Below are 15,877 nucleotides of genomic sequence, written 5' to 3' on the forward strand. Positions count from 1 at the left end.
TATCTTACCCTAACTTTCTTCAGAGCATTCGCCAGTTTCTTATGAAAGCGCATCTTTTTCTGCCAGGTAACCACAGCCAAAACCTTTCAGGCAGTATCCAACCAAATGTTAATGCTGTTAGAAGCAGTGATAATTATGCAAGTGGTCACTTCACTGGTCACTGAAGGTGAGTTCTGTATAGAACCTGAATACAAGCAGGCTATTGAGGCTTTAGTGAAGAAGCGTGAAATTGTACAAAATTCCAGAATTCCCTTCTGACCTCTGTAGTTAAAAAGGAGATGTTGGTGGAAGAACAGAGACCTTTGAAGGCTTTTGCCATATTGTTGAAACGTGTGCAGATCACAGTGTACTAACTGATGCACTCACTGCCTGGATGAAAGGTTCGTGCGTAGGGGCTGGGTAGTGCTGCTCTGAGGAGCATTTCTTTGTCTGATGCACCTCCTTCAGACAGTGGCAATGTAATAAGAAACATTGCTACTTAGATTTCCCCATGAGGTTTCTTCCTCTCTATGATCTCAGATTTTGTTGCTATAATGACTTCTTTCCCCTCCCCCTCTCCTGCAAACTTCATTGAGCCATCACTGGGAGTTTCTCTTCACATTAGTGCCCTTTCTCTGGACTCTGAATTAATTAAGGATGAAACTGGAACACTGACTCATAGCAAAGGAGCCGAATTCCTTTTTAGTAATAAGCAAAGAAGGCCACAGGAACACACTGCTTCCCTGCTGCAACAGTGCTTTCAATTTGTGTGTTATTCCCACATTGATCATGTTAACTGATGCCTCTTTAGACACTAATTGCTGTATTGATGAGTCTGAATTGGATGGTTTTACTATTTGGGGGCTTCTGGGGAGCCAATCTCCAGAAAGGTGAAAGTACTAATTATATTCTCAATTACTTTAAAGCTCTTATCCTACTTTTGCCAGTGTTCATTCCCATGGTAACAGGAGCAGGTACAGCAGCATGCAGCCGAGAAGCACTCAGAGCTCTTGGTTCTGTCAGCAGTGGCTGAGGTTGGAAAGATACTATACAAACTGTGCATACAGATTTTCCAAGATTCCATAGGTTTCTTCACCACAGATCTAAGTTCAAATACCAAAAAATGGTATCCTAAAAATGAGTTTCCTTCTTTATGAGCTGTGTTGGCTTTTTTAAGCTTTGATTTTACCCTTAGGTGAACTGGCAGGTCTTCTAAAGACTGGTCTGCAGCCAGAGTCCCCAGGGGAAATTCTGAGTCAGCAACTGTCTTTTTTCCTGCAACCCTCTGGGCTGAGAACAACAGCTTTGCCACTACCTGACTCTTGGGCCTACTCTGCTAGCCAAATTTCAAAAGAGAAATGCCCACCAGCACTTCAAGTGTGTCTGAAATTGTAAACAGATTGTATTTGGAATGGTTTATGTCACTGACTTACAGTCAGCATTAAAGTTACTTAGGCTGCCATCAGCTGCAGACCTTCCTAGATACTGAGGTTTTTAGCATGTAATTATGGTATTTCCCTCCACAATGTAAATGCGAATCATTGACATTTTCTTTACGAAGCAGCACAGATTCCAGGCTGTGGTAGCTGGTTATTCATTGTGCTGAGCAAAGGCAAGCATGACAATTCTGTGCCCTGAAGTGAAGGTTCTGATCTCAGTGGAGTCTGAGCAAGAGAAAATCTTAAGGTATCCTGCTTTCTGCCTCAGTGAGCTTTAGAGCTCAAAACCAGCTCCAACAAGAACACTTCAACAGTGCTCATCAACAACTCAATTCAACAGAGAGTGTTAGGCTTTACATACAGGTTCCTCTATAGGGTGTTTTAAATTACATCATAATTCAGTAAGGATCATAAGGATTCTGTAGGATAAATTCCTTCTGGAAATATAAACACAAATACTTTTTTTCTGCGGCTAGCGCAGATACATTTTAAAAGAAAGTTCCTTCTTAGCTAACACCTTTTTTTTATTTAATCTAAAGAAAGTTTATTCAATTCAGGAGTTGATACTAAATTTCACTTCTGAGCAAGTCTGCTCTCTACAGCGAGATTATACCTATCCTTTAGATATACTTAAAACCTATACTTTAGGTTTACTTAAAAGAAATAAGAACAATAAGGAAATCATAAATCATATATGGTGCCCTACAATCTAAGGAGGAACGACATGATTATCAACTTTGAGGATCAGGGCACACACTTTATTTACTGATGTCAAATGTAATATCTTAAATATTTGCATTTGTTTTATTTACTTCCTTTTATTCTTGGCATAGTTTTTATGACACAGGATCAGTTTTCTAATTTTCAATATCTAAAGTAAGTGAGAGTTAATATTTGGACATGTTTTATCTTCCCTAATTTCAAGCAAAGAAAGACTGATTTAAGTTCATAGGGCTTTTTTGTGTTAAGAGATACCTTATAATTTATATTGTCCTTTCCTTGGCAAGGCCCTTATTGTGCTATCAAAGGATAAAATTCAAAGTGATGGGTCTATCAGGCAGGTGAAGGGAAGGGAGGGGAAGAAGAAAGAAAGGGGAAGGAAAGAGGAAGGAAAGGGAAGCGAAAGAAAGGAAAAGAAAAGAGTTCTTGGTGGCTAGCAAACTTGGGGGCAGGGGAAAGATAAAGAGTGACAGTGCTGCTGTTAATTTACGAACAAGTGACATGGTTACTAACCACAAGTAGTCCCTGTATTGGAGTGGTGAACGTGGTAGCTGCTGGGTTAACAGTTGGACTTGTTGATCTTACAGGTCTTTTCGAACCTTAAGGATTCTATGATTTCCTTGGATCCTTCCAGTTACAAAACCAAACCATGTTACTGATATCAGAGTTCAATAGAGTATTTATGCAAAGCCAGCAGTGTGAGACTAAGACATCTTATACCATCCTCTTGTCCTGATTTGGCTTATTATTATTTTACTGATGTCCTTATACCTTTATACCTTGGGTTAAAGGCCCATCATGTTTCTCCTGTGTTTTTTGTGTTGCTGCACATTAGCTATAGACTGCTTTGTCATGTGGGACATGTCTGTCTGACAAATATTGCAGCCCGATAGGAGCTGGAATAAAGCAGAGGAGGTATCCCATTTGCTTCTCTCTGTCATAATGCTTTAAAGACATTTTCTGGGAAGAGAAACATGGAAAACCAATTCTTATACATCTTCTCTGAATCTGAGCAGACCTGCTACTGAGCCTGATGTCCCATTGCCCAAAAAACTCAGAGAGTTCTCTGCAGTTGGAAAAGAAGCAGGCTAAATGAGAGTATATGACGTTTTACATCCTGGCAGTGAGATGGCTGTCATCCCAATTTTCCTGAGGGAGAAATCTGGCAGAACTTTTTGACCCATCATCTAGAGTAAACCAGGGATAGCATACTCATAAATGTCTATGAAAAGAAATAACAGAGTTAAGGATATTTACTTTAATCAAGTTACACAGAAATAACAATGATCTGAAAATTGAAAAACTGAAAGAAAAGCTGTTCTGAATATACAGTAACATACTCTACTCATCTTCAATTGTGTTCTGCAGACTGGGCAAACAACTGGCATCTGGAGATGGGGAATCTAATACAGCAGGCCTGCAGACTGATGAGTTGGAGAAAAGGACTGTCTATCTGGTCTGTCAGACACTTAAAATTTACATGCAGAATATCTAATAATTTGACTGACTTCATTCTAAATGTCCATATTTGAAAGCAGAACTCTTCTGAAGAAGAACTAGAGGAGACAGAAGGAAAAGAGTAGTAAAGTAGGAGGGAGAGCAGAGAGAATAGTGTGAACAGCAAACATGGATGTGCTTTAGTGAAGAGGAAAAGCTTATGGACAGGGTAGGGGAAGCTAGGACTGTTTCTAGCACATGATGCAAATGGCTTAGGTTGGTACTTTGAAGAAGCATTTCCATACATTGGCACTCATGTTTAAATCCACTTTGCAGAAACAGAATTATAAATGCTCTCTCTAATAGCATGTTGCAGTCACTCTGCAGCTTATATCCCGCTGAAGCACACTTCCCATGTTTGGACTTGCCTTCATTTGTACCTTCAGTAATGAGGCCCTGGAGCTGTGCTGTGCTGGCTGCTTCTGCCCTTGAGTTTGTCCCCACATACTTCTATTTATTCTCTTCATGTGTCCTTGGCTGTGTGGCTTTTTGCACTTTGTAGAGGAAGCTGTGCAACCAACTGTTCTTATTGACAGGCTAAATTGGCAAAATGTTTCTCAAAGGCCTGAGGCTGACTTAACGGGGAAGAAACCAGCAAAATGCAAGCATATTGTGCCTTTTATCACCATGAGCAATGAAGTGCAGCACTGCAGGCTTTTGTAAGGCAGGTGGCATGGCCAAAGTCCACACAGGGGCTGTGCCGGCCCAGGTAGTTCTGAATAGCTAAAGAAAGCACATATGATCACTTCTGCTGCTCTCCTGGTAAGCTATTACCATAATGTTTACATGCCATGAGCTTGCAAGTGTAGAAACTTATCCGGTTTATCAAGCTGAACTGTCTCTTAAATTGATTTATCTCTTCTTGTTTCCATGCCAGGTGTAAGCAGTTCGTGGTTTGCCTGGGACCTTCAGCAGCAAGGAGAGGGGCAGCACGGCAGCTCTGCTGCTGGCCAGGAGTTCTGAGGGACTCGCTCCTCAGGTCCCAGGAGCTGAATGTATGGCTGTTTCAGACCCCCTGCTGCCGGTCACACTCTGCTTGTCACATTACAGGGGCCACCAGACAGCCCTGATCACCAGAGCGGCTACTGGACTGGTGCTGCGGCAGCCCAGCCCCGCGCTGGGAAACCGAGCTGCGTCCTCAGGCACATTTCCTTCCGCGCTTCAGCAGATATTGACACTCAACCAAGAAGAGTTTAGTGACTTTGTTAGGTTCCTCCCACACTACAGCACCTATGATTTGTATTACAATGGCGCACCAGCTACTGCAAATACTAAATAAGGGAGGTTCCCTCTCCTGCGTTGTGTACCATCCAAAACTGGAGGGATTACAGTGCTCCTGCTACCCGTGGTCTGTGGCAGACTGGGATAGAGTTCAGAGCTTCTAAATCCCAGATCAGCGAATTAACCAGATTATCCTTTCACTCTGAAAACAAGATTGAGAGAGATTTGGATAACAACAGGCCAGCAAAACCCTAAGTTACATTAAATTGCCTGGAACTGTAAAACATTTAGATTTTATACTTAGTTAAAAAAACCTACAGCTTTGGCAGCAAAGTGTAAAAGTGCTACCTTGATCATATAGATACAGTCACATGTCAGTTGTGAGGCTGTTTGAAAGTTATATTACTGACAAGTCTTTTATTTTTAATAGCTCCCACGACATTATGAACGCTTTCATAATGAAAGTAACTTGTTCCATGAAAGAGCAGATGTCCTAGTACTTAAATACACACTGCCACCATACTGAAGTCTTCTGCTTAATGGCATTAGAAGCAGCAGTTTGTCCTGATCAACAGCTCTGCTGACATCTGAAATGCCACTGAAAGGCAGAGCAGGTGGATCTTCCACAAACAAGAGTTTTTATGGGCCAACTGCTGGGTACATGCAGTTCTGCGGAGCAGCTCCCAGCCTTGGGCTCTCAGGCTCCTCTCTGCCCTTCTGTTACAAACTTTTTCCTAACATTTACAATATGTCTGTATGAAGGATTGCTTTACGCCCAAGTAATATAGCTGATACCAGGCCAAAATAATTAATTGTCTCAGAGAAAGAAAAAATCACAGACAAATGTTACATTTAAAATACATCTTTGGCAAAGAAGTCCATAATCCAAAGGTGCCTTCAGCTGATCTGACAAAAATCCAACCACACACTTTCCTTAGCTTCTCTTGCAGCAGAGGTGCTATTCTTTCCCCTTCACCATCTTTTCCAACAGCTCAATTCCTTTCTTCCTTAGAATACTGCCTACTTGCAGCCTCTGTGTTTTTTAGGGTCTGATGATGATGCAACAACAGAGTGGCCTCTCTGTGACCAGGCTCTTCTAGGTGGAACAACACTGTAGACTGTGCACATCTTTGAGTTGTGTAAGGCTGCCCATAGGCCAAGTTGGTTAGGGCCTTGAGCAACCCGATGCAGTGGGTGGTATCTCTGTCTACAGCAAGAGGTATCAGAACTAGATAATCTTTAAGATCCCTTCCAACCCAAGCCATTCTATGACAGGGCCTGGTCTCCATCTGGCACCTTCCCACTCATTTTGCTCAAATCATAATCATGGCAGCACTTCAGTGCGATGACAGAGCTGTCAGGCACCCAGACTGCTCCTCTCCTTAGCCCAGCACATGATGGATAGGTCACTGTTAGCATCACACAGCAATGTGCCCTCCTGGTTGTCTGGTGTGTGTGTGGGAGGGACTCATATATACCCACCATGTGACTAATTGTGTACCTTTTGTGGAGGCAAAAGCAACTGTCTTGTCACATGGCTGGATGTGCACTCAGCATGTGTGGAGTTTATGGAGAGTTTGATCATGTCAGCTTTAAATTCAGTACATGCCACAGAAGAAGCTTTGTCCATGTGTCCCTCCAGTCTCCCCTTAAAAGGTTCTGTTGTGTTGACCTGGTCTCAGACATCAATTTCTGAGTATCACACTGGCTGTGCCTAGAAGCTGCTAGGACTACAAAGCATGCCCTTGAGGAGAGAGGAGAGAAAATATCACCTAACTGTTGATGAGTTTGCTTGAAACTTCTGTGTTAAAAATATGAGCAGTGGAAAAACTATCATTAACATGTTTGCAGAACTGGATCTGTGCTCCCATCAGTATTTGTCACATTGAGAAAGAATATCCATGCTATCCAGTAAAATTATATAATAATAATAACAATCCATCTTAGGCCAGTTCTATGGACTGCTTTGCTTTATCATTTAGCTTATTAGCGTGACTTGCATTTTCAGCAAAACTCACGCAGACTGTGATAATAAGGGATATTCATGATAATGAGCCATACTGATGACTAGTGGCCATCTCCCTGGGTTACCATATTTCCAAAGCAAGGAACTCCCACTTTTTCACTGAAATCCATTTTTAGATGTTTAAATTCACATTTTTATTGTATTATTCCATTAATTTTTCCTGATGTTTATAATCTGTCTGTATGAAATCCACTGTAGATTGAAATCAGAAATATGAAACATCTAGACTGCCTTAAGAATGTCCATGCTCCAGGAAGGGATTTTAAAAAAAATAAATTTACAGATCACCCTACTGCCCTCAGCACATTGCTGCACAGACCGCAGGATCTGGGATCCGTAGCAGAGTAGCTGCTAAACACTAGACTTCCCTAGGGCTGTTTCACACCTCTGCTCCTGCCTGTTGGCACACAACAACAGCAGTAAATGCCACTTGTGTGTTGTGCTGCAGCCCATGCCTCAGTCAGGGACAAAGTGCAAAACTCCCTGGGAGCAGAGAGAAAATGCCTGTTGTCTTCCTTGCCCTGTGAGGCCGGAGGCCCTGACTATGTGGCAGAACCCCTCTGTCCGCTCCATCCCAGGAACACAATTTACCTCAAGGTATCAATGGCAGTGACAGCTGTCTTCCTCCAGGCCTAGAATTGACAGGTTCCTCTTGCCATCACAGTGCCCTGCGTGTTTAGCGTCCCTGTGCTGGAGGATTGGAAAAGTTTCCTTTTATTCCCCCAGGGTGTTTTGGCTTTGAAAACTGAATCTACAGAGAAAAGAGTAGGCAGATTCTGCTACTGTAGCCAAGTCTTTGTGCCAAATTTTATGATATAGCATATCTCGCCCATATCTTGCTCATTACAGAACTATTTGCATGGGGATACTTTGATTCTGCATGACTGGATAAATTTCTTTCCTTGTTTTCCAAACTACTATTATACATGGTGTTACACTGAATCTTAAATTATCTTACATAGTCATCTGACAATTATGTATTGTGTTTTGGCCCAACCACAACACCTTTTTTTTTTTTTTTTTCAGTTAACTTGTTAATTTCTTTTGCCTGGAAAATGACACATGGACACTGGGGAGAAGCACCTTCATGATTTTAAAGATAAAAGTGATTTAAAATGGAAGACTTTTAGAGCTGAACACATATGCCAGGACCAAAGTTCAGTGGAAACTTCATAAGATACTATTTTAACTATCAAATTAAAATAAGATATGTTTCTGAAGTTACTAGCACATGGATATAGAGTCAAGATTCCCTATAAAGATTGTCTAGTAACTAAGGTTAACAAGAAACAAGGTGAAAGTACTAGAAATAGGTAGAGCCCTAAAATTTATATATTTTTACCAGATTGACTTTGAAAGATTCACATCCTCCTGAGTATTTTTAGGGAAACAAAACATCAGCAGGCCTAACAGTTCCATGAACTCAACAAAATTCTTACAGCCTCTTCACTTCAGCTCCTTTTAATTTTACATTTAGACTACTCTCCTTATCTGATTTGCTGTTAGCTTATTGAATGCTCCTTTTTCGTGCACACCTTCCACAAGGTCTTTTATTCCTCAAAAGCAACAAAATATGTAATACGGTTAGAACAGGGCTAATAATCCTGGGTGTCTGTCATTGTCTTCTGATGGATTTCTGTGGCCTCTACAAAAGTCTGCTGTTTTTTCTTGGAGGTTAAGTGCAGTATCATTGGTGGAGGGAATGGCAGGGAAAACAACACAATCCCACTTAGCAGTTAATCAAGCAGAAAAATGGTTTCAAAAAAAAAACACCCAATTATCAGTGTTCCAAGACAGAGGAGTAACAAAAGTAATGGTGATCCCTTTCTCTTAGTGCTACAGTCCTTCTTGAACTTGATGCCCAAAAAGGCTCATTGAAAACTGCTCAGAGACAGTTTTGAGTCTTTAGGCAGCAAAAGGTATTTATTAGAGAGCAACGCTGGGGGCTAGCCAACTCGCTCTGGACAAAACTAGCCCAAAGTTATCAGTGTAAAGTCAGGTATTTATACAGTTGTTGTAAGAGATTGCATCATTTCTACATGCATATTCATATAATTACACATTTCATTATAATATTCATAGCAGGCAGAGCCTGGGTGCAGTCTGGGCGGAGTTGTCCTTTTGGAGTGCTATTTCGGGGGTTGTTCCTGTTTCTTCATCCTCAGGGGATCTCAGTCCAGAAGTCTTCCTCACTTTGAACTTTTCAACTTTCTTAGTTGACTGTCTTCCTGATGGTGAATTTTGCAAGATTTTGGATTCATGCCCCTATTTTGCCCCTTATTTCATAAGGAACCCTTCCTTATGTCTATGTAGGTATGTGTGTTAGCATTTTTGGTGTTCTTTATTTCCCTGTGTTCTTACTTTATGTTCTTTGTGTTAGTGTGTTAGCATTCTTTGGCCAGGTGTTATCTTTCACTAGCCTTGAATTCTGGTTCCTTTAGTTCTTTACCCAGAGCTTGCATTCTGAGTTAACTCCTTCAGGGCCCTGCTCTGTTTCAAACTTAAAACCAAAAGAAGTAGTAAATAATTGGTACATATGTTTCCAGCAAATAAATATTAGAATTTATTTGTAGGTGAGCTTTCAGTATTCTAATGAAGCTGAATGATCCAGAAGAAGAATATGGAATCTTTTAAATCTGCGACAATGCCACAGCATAAGAATGCTATTCGTTAAAGCATTTTCCAAAAGGGATGCGTGGAATGAATACTGTACAGGCATCAGATTTGAAACAGAACTGTGGCTGTTAACTGTGATCATAAAACCTACTTTCCTGATTCCTAAACGGTTTTTTATAAATCAACTAAGAAATCAGATTACTTATAATTACAAAAGAAAAAAAAAAGACAAAACCAAAAAAAGCCACCAAAACCAAACCAACCAAAAAAACCAAACAAACAAAAACCCCACAAAACCCACAAAAACAAAACACCAAAAAAAAGCCAAAACCAACCAAACCAAAAAAATCCCATGTTTGTCTGGCTTTCTTTCTTTTGTTGACCAAAAAATGAATTTCTGTTCTTAACATATTCCCTAAGCTGCACTAACACAGATGGCATAAAACTAGCTTAGCCAGTGGGAAAGAATTATCCTTGGATTTCTTCAATTAAAACATTGTTTCAACGGTATATACATCCAGAAAAATATTTTACTGGAAAAAATAGTACTGGATCTTTGGTAAAAAACACCAACAAATTTAATGGAATTAATTAATTAATTGCCTCTGCTTCTTTTAGTATATCAATTAGCAGCCCTAACTTCTGAGTGATGAGCCTGTATATTACAGTCAAAATGTATGACACAAAAGAACTCTAAGCAAATGTAGTTATACTTTCATCATATTATGCTTAGCTTTATTATGCTAAAAACCAACCGACATTCCTTCTCTATCCAGAGTAAAGAAAATCAGTGCCTTACAATCTAAGCATCCATTTTCAGTAGGAGACCTAAATGAGCTTATCAGCTGGTAATAGAACTAATTTTAATAATAATGGCCAGTCTTCCTGAGCGAAGATCCGGGGAAGGTCTTTACACCTTCCAGCCTGCGCATTGGATTTTTTAGGTGAGACAGAACTAATTTTATTCATCTATAAATACACAGATTGGAGAGAAACAGCAAAGTATTTCTGTGAGTTATTACTCCCAAAACAGCATAAGGAATTAATTTTAACTTAGGTTTGTGTTAATTGCCATCAAAGAAAATGGGAAACTTATAAGACAACTGTAGACTGTTCCATGCAATTTTTTAATTGCAGTGTAACTTGTCCACTCTTTTACTATTTCTAGTAGTAATGAATGTGAAAGGAGAGTATTCATAAAAGATGTATTTTACAATGGTGCTTGCTATGCAGCATTTAGCAGCCTTCTTCAAAAGATATTGTTCTTTAAAAAAGGCATAATGGTCAGTTTCAAAATATATGAAAATGTTCCTTAAAAGTCAAACCAGACAAAAAAAAAATCTCAAAAAAACACAAGCAAAAAGGAGTATTTATACAGGATGGGTTTTTTTGTTTTGTTTTTTTGATTTTTTAAACCAGTGAATAAATGTCTGTTTCTATATATATATATAAAAATTTATTTGCTCTGTTTAAAATTTATCTAATTTAGATAGCAAAGGTCATATGAACTGAAACTCCATATTTTATTATTCAGTAGTCAAGTAAAGAGAAATGAAAAAATTGTACAAAACATTAAAAAGTCACAAGTATATACATATACTTACAAAATGTTTAGTACTTCAGTTACATAAAAGGCTGCAAGTTACATAAAAACATGGTTGTCTGCATTATGATTCATGATGCCTCAGCAAACAAAAATTGTATTTAACACCTAATTAATTTCAAGTATTAAAGAACAATTAAAATATATCCCAGTTTAATTCTTTAACCTGGGCACTGGATTAACAGTATGTCTGAGTATATCTTACGAAGGACAAGCAGAATATCATTAATTTAGATGGGTTGTGTGTGCTGCACTATTGTACTACCACAGTTGATTTTCCTGCATCTGTGATGAGAATTGTCAAGTGGGATAAATCAGCGTCCTAGGATCTCCATTGTAACTGTCCTTTCTGTGAGTAAGAAATTCAGTTCACATCAGAGGAAACTTACTTCCCCTAACATAAATGGAATTAAATGCCAAAATACATTTATTGGTTCGAGGTTCTAGTCTTTTATTCAAAAGTCTCTAATTCATCTCAGTTTTTAATCCCCAAGTGGCTGTAAACAACTACAAGAATCTGGTAGAGAAGTGTTAAGGCTCAAAATGGAAAGTACTGAAATCCTATTTAAATCTTTTGCCAGAAGTTCCAGAGACCTGATGTTATATATGTGTTGATTTCATTAAATGGACTAATTCTGGTAGGCCTGTGGTTTTTGAGCGGTGTTCTGGGCTCTACATTTCTTCTGTCCTCTCCTACCCTTCCCTCCTCTCTATCCCTCTGTTTGATAATCACTCTCTACTTTATAGCCATCCTCACCCACAGACTTAATGACTTCTCCCAATCCTTTGCTCCTCTTTACTTCATTTTCCACCAGACAATCCCTTCTGCTCTTCAATAAAGTCCTAAGAGAAAAAAGTAAATTACCCTGAAGAGAGAGATGGAGTAGTTGATGAAGGGGCAGTGTGACTATTGCCACTGCAGTAAGAAAACATTGACATGGCAGCTTTCTGCCGACCATGGTGTTTGCCCTGACTGCATTTCCCTGCTTATGCTGCTGAATGATTTAGCAGTGCCCGTGTTTTCACAGACATATGTGACGATGCTATTTTTGAAAATTAGTTTGCCTTCTTTAATTTCCCTTTTCAACTGCTTCTCTGTTCTTCCAAGGCTTTGAAAAGACCTCTGAATATTCTTCTGCTCTATTTGACAATATTTATTTTCAGTTATATGCTTCTTTTCTTAACAGTTGTACACTAATTTGAGAGTACTTACTAACTGCTCACATCTATTTCCTCTATATAATACCAACAGGTATTACTTCCTAAGTATTATTCCTCATGTTTCTCAAGGTCAGCAGCTCCTCCTACACTGTAGCCTTCTTAATCAAATGTTTACTTGCATTTCTTTCCTAATGGATCACTCCTACAGTTTTAAGAGACCCGATTCTTCCTTTACAAGAAAACTAGCATCTGCTTTTTATTTCTTCATTTTGAGAAGCCTGTATATGTGGGCAGCATGACTGGAATTTGTCCAGACTTTTATCTACTTCACAGAGAAAAGAATAAAACAACTTTTGGGACACCCACATATTTGGATATGGTAAAACTGGCTTTTTCTCCACTCACTACACAGTGGTCTGCCTGGACTGACTTACCTCTTCCCAAAGCAGCAGTCTTCACCTGGGACCAAAACACCTCTGTTTATCATTCATTTTTCACACTTCAAAGGCCGGTTGCTCTCTGAATGTCAGCTGAACTATTTCATTGAGCTCCAGGAAGGTCTTCAGTATTCAGTAGCAGCTAAATATTCTCCTTTTTATTGCAGTCCCATACATAGGAGAAAGAATTCATAGGATGTTTCCTGTATGTAGTGGAACAGAAGAAGTCTAATCTCCTTTGGAAGCACAGTCACTGCTTTCCATGTTGGAATAAGTCAGCTATACAATAATAACTTTGCCATCTTAAATTCAGTTTTTATTCCTCTATGAAATGCTTCGTTTCCAGTGAAGATTGGTTATTCAAAATTTCATTAGCTAACAGCGTCTCGTGCTTCTTTTATTGATGAGGGGTGATGACAGAGAACTTGGACACATTTGCTGCAACACACATTTTCAGAACTTTTCCCTTCTAAACTCAAGTTGATGGGGAGGGGAGGAAAAAGAAAATGCATATGGTGGGGAGAAGAGTGAGGGAAAGAAAGGAGTGCTTTCCACTGAACATCTGAGAACGAGTTTTTTATTTACTGAGACATCATTATTTTTAACTAGCTCTTGAAACTGCCTGGAACAAACAAATGAAGGCAACTGAACTGAGCAGTTAGGGAAAGAAGAGACAGCTGGTTGTTAGGAGTCAAGATATGTTAAATGCCCACAAACAACACTGCAAGTCATACTCCTATCTCTTGTGCAACTTTTCAAATTAATGGCATATTAACCAGGCAAAAGAAGATTACTGGCTGATATTTCTTTCTCAGGATTGCCAGCAGGAATAGTCCATAAGATGGGCAAATTGAACACCTGTCCTTCTACCCTGGGATCCAGCAAAGACTCTTGGTCAGGTACTCAGGTAAAATGGTCCTGGCTTTTATGTAAGCCTTTTTGACAACAGTGTTTGTCAACCTTGGAGTCCTTACTAGCATAAACACTGCCTACAGCAAAGTGACTTCAACATGTCTTTCCATGACAAAGTCTAGTCAGGCTTTTCCTAACATCTGCAGGTAAAATGAGAATTGCTGGTAATCCACCTTCTGTTCTCCTGCAGTGGATTATGATGCCTTATTTGGTACAGCAAGAGAGCAGCAGGAGGAGTGTGGTGAGTTGCCTATGGCAGCCAGAGATAGACATTATCCTCATTTCAGCAAGATCTAAGCTGCTTCCATGTTGCACTGCATAAGGGATGTGTTTGTCATGAGGGTCTGTAAGTGCTCTCTCAAGCTCCATATCTCATTTCTGTAGAAAAAGGAGATGAAAAAGGCTTGCTCTGCTGTGTTGTGACCCTGCAACGTTGTAATGAAGAAGCAGAGTTCAGGGGCAAATACAGGCTTTCTTACCTTGCTAATCACTCCAGCATATTCTCAGCTTGGGCAAGGCAGGAAGGCAGTAGCTCAGTAAAACATTATAAATGCCTAATTCAATAAGCTTCAAATGGGTATATGGGATTTACATTTAACAGTGAGTGTGTAGTAGAACTATCACATGAAATTAAGGTGCCTCAATGTACATAGATTTAGTGTACCTCTCTGATTCGTTGTAAACAAGCCCTTAGGTCACAGATCTAGAGGTGTAGCACTCCTATTTCTATTAGCAATATCAGTGAAGGCCATAAGTTTACTCATATGAAAAATACCTCTGCATTTGAAAGGGCAGCTCTTTATATTTTAAATCCATGTGACAGCATACCTGTTAAATCACATGTCTTTCTGGGACATCACTCATTTTTCCCAGACTTCTGTGTGATTCACATAGCTTTCGTGTCCACATATTTTTATTGACATTTATCTCTCTTAAAGAGTAATCAAACTTATGACATAGGAATTTTACACTATAAGGGTGAATGCTTATCACTTTGATACTTGTGTGCATATATATATATATATATGGATGTACATGCCACATATTGATTTATATACATATATGTCTCATATATTTCAGATTTAGGCTTTAGTAGATTAATATGTGTGTGTGTATATATGTATATATACATTTATACACAACTCTATTTACTTTATGATTGTACTGACACATAAATACACAGCTGAACTGCAGGTAAAATAGCTTATATAGTAAAAATAGATATGTGATGGAAACACACACAACCATACCCTGGCAATTTCCTGTTTCTTCAGAGTTGGCATAAGAAAATGTCTGTGTAGAACTAAAATGCTGAACAGCCTGACAAGGACAGTGCCATTTACATAAGAATGTCTTAAAAAGCAATTTATGAATATTCACATCTTAGAGGATTTCTCTCCCAAAGGTCTCTTGTTTGTACTGTGGCTTAATTCAAGATGTTTTCTGTCAAAGCTAAAGAAAGAAATTAAAACCAGAACAATTGTTTCTCTCATTTAATATGATGTTGATATACCTGAATCAGTGGTTTTCAGAAGAAGGTGGCTGCTACTCATAAAAACCTGTGGAAATCAGTAAAGCAGGGCAACCAAAGCATATACATATTTTAAAATATGTTCCTCATACCAGTAATGGCAGCATGTTCATGAACTATTCATGGGAAGGTGTTTTAGAGAACTGTGCCACAAAACCTACTCTGTATTTAAAAGTACACATCTTTATTATCTGAGATTCTCCACAAATTTCCACAGTTCGATTAAGCATTTACTGCCCTTTTGGTACTAGAAGATAAACATCACCTTTCTAGATAACATGGCTGACAAAAAGTGACAATACAGATTACCTTGTAGAGGAATTCACAAATCAACAAACTCTTCAGAAAATTAGCCATTATGCAAAACACACTAGAAAAAAAGTCTTCAAACTGTCTTGCAAGGAGCAGGCTTTGTGTTCAGATTAATCACTCAAATATCATCTATTAATCTAATAATGCAAAATGGAAACCCTCACTTTATCACAATATCTTCCTATCTGTCATGTACTACTCAATGCTGGTATATATATGAAAGAATTGTTAAATAATTACAGCATCTACTAAAACACTTCCTTGAAGAGTTCTCTTTGAAGCCCTTTTCCACGTCTCTTTTCAAAAACAATTCCAGTATTCAATTCATAATCCAAAGCAGACTTCCCCTGTACTAACAAACACTCATTAGAACCAAACCTCGCTGGCACAGAAAAAGCAAAATTCACGAATACGTATGTATTT

The sequence above is a fragment of the Myiozetetes cayanensis genome, unplaced genomic scaffold, assembly GCF_022539395.1.
Source record: "Myiozetetes cayanensis isolate MyiCay16 unplaced genomic scaffold, myiCay2020 scf4, whole genome shotgun sequence".
Taxonomy (NCBI): domain Eukaryota; kingdom Metazoa; phylum Chordata; class Aves; order Passeriformes; family Tyrannidae; genus Myiozetetes; species Myiozetetes cayanensis.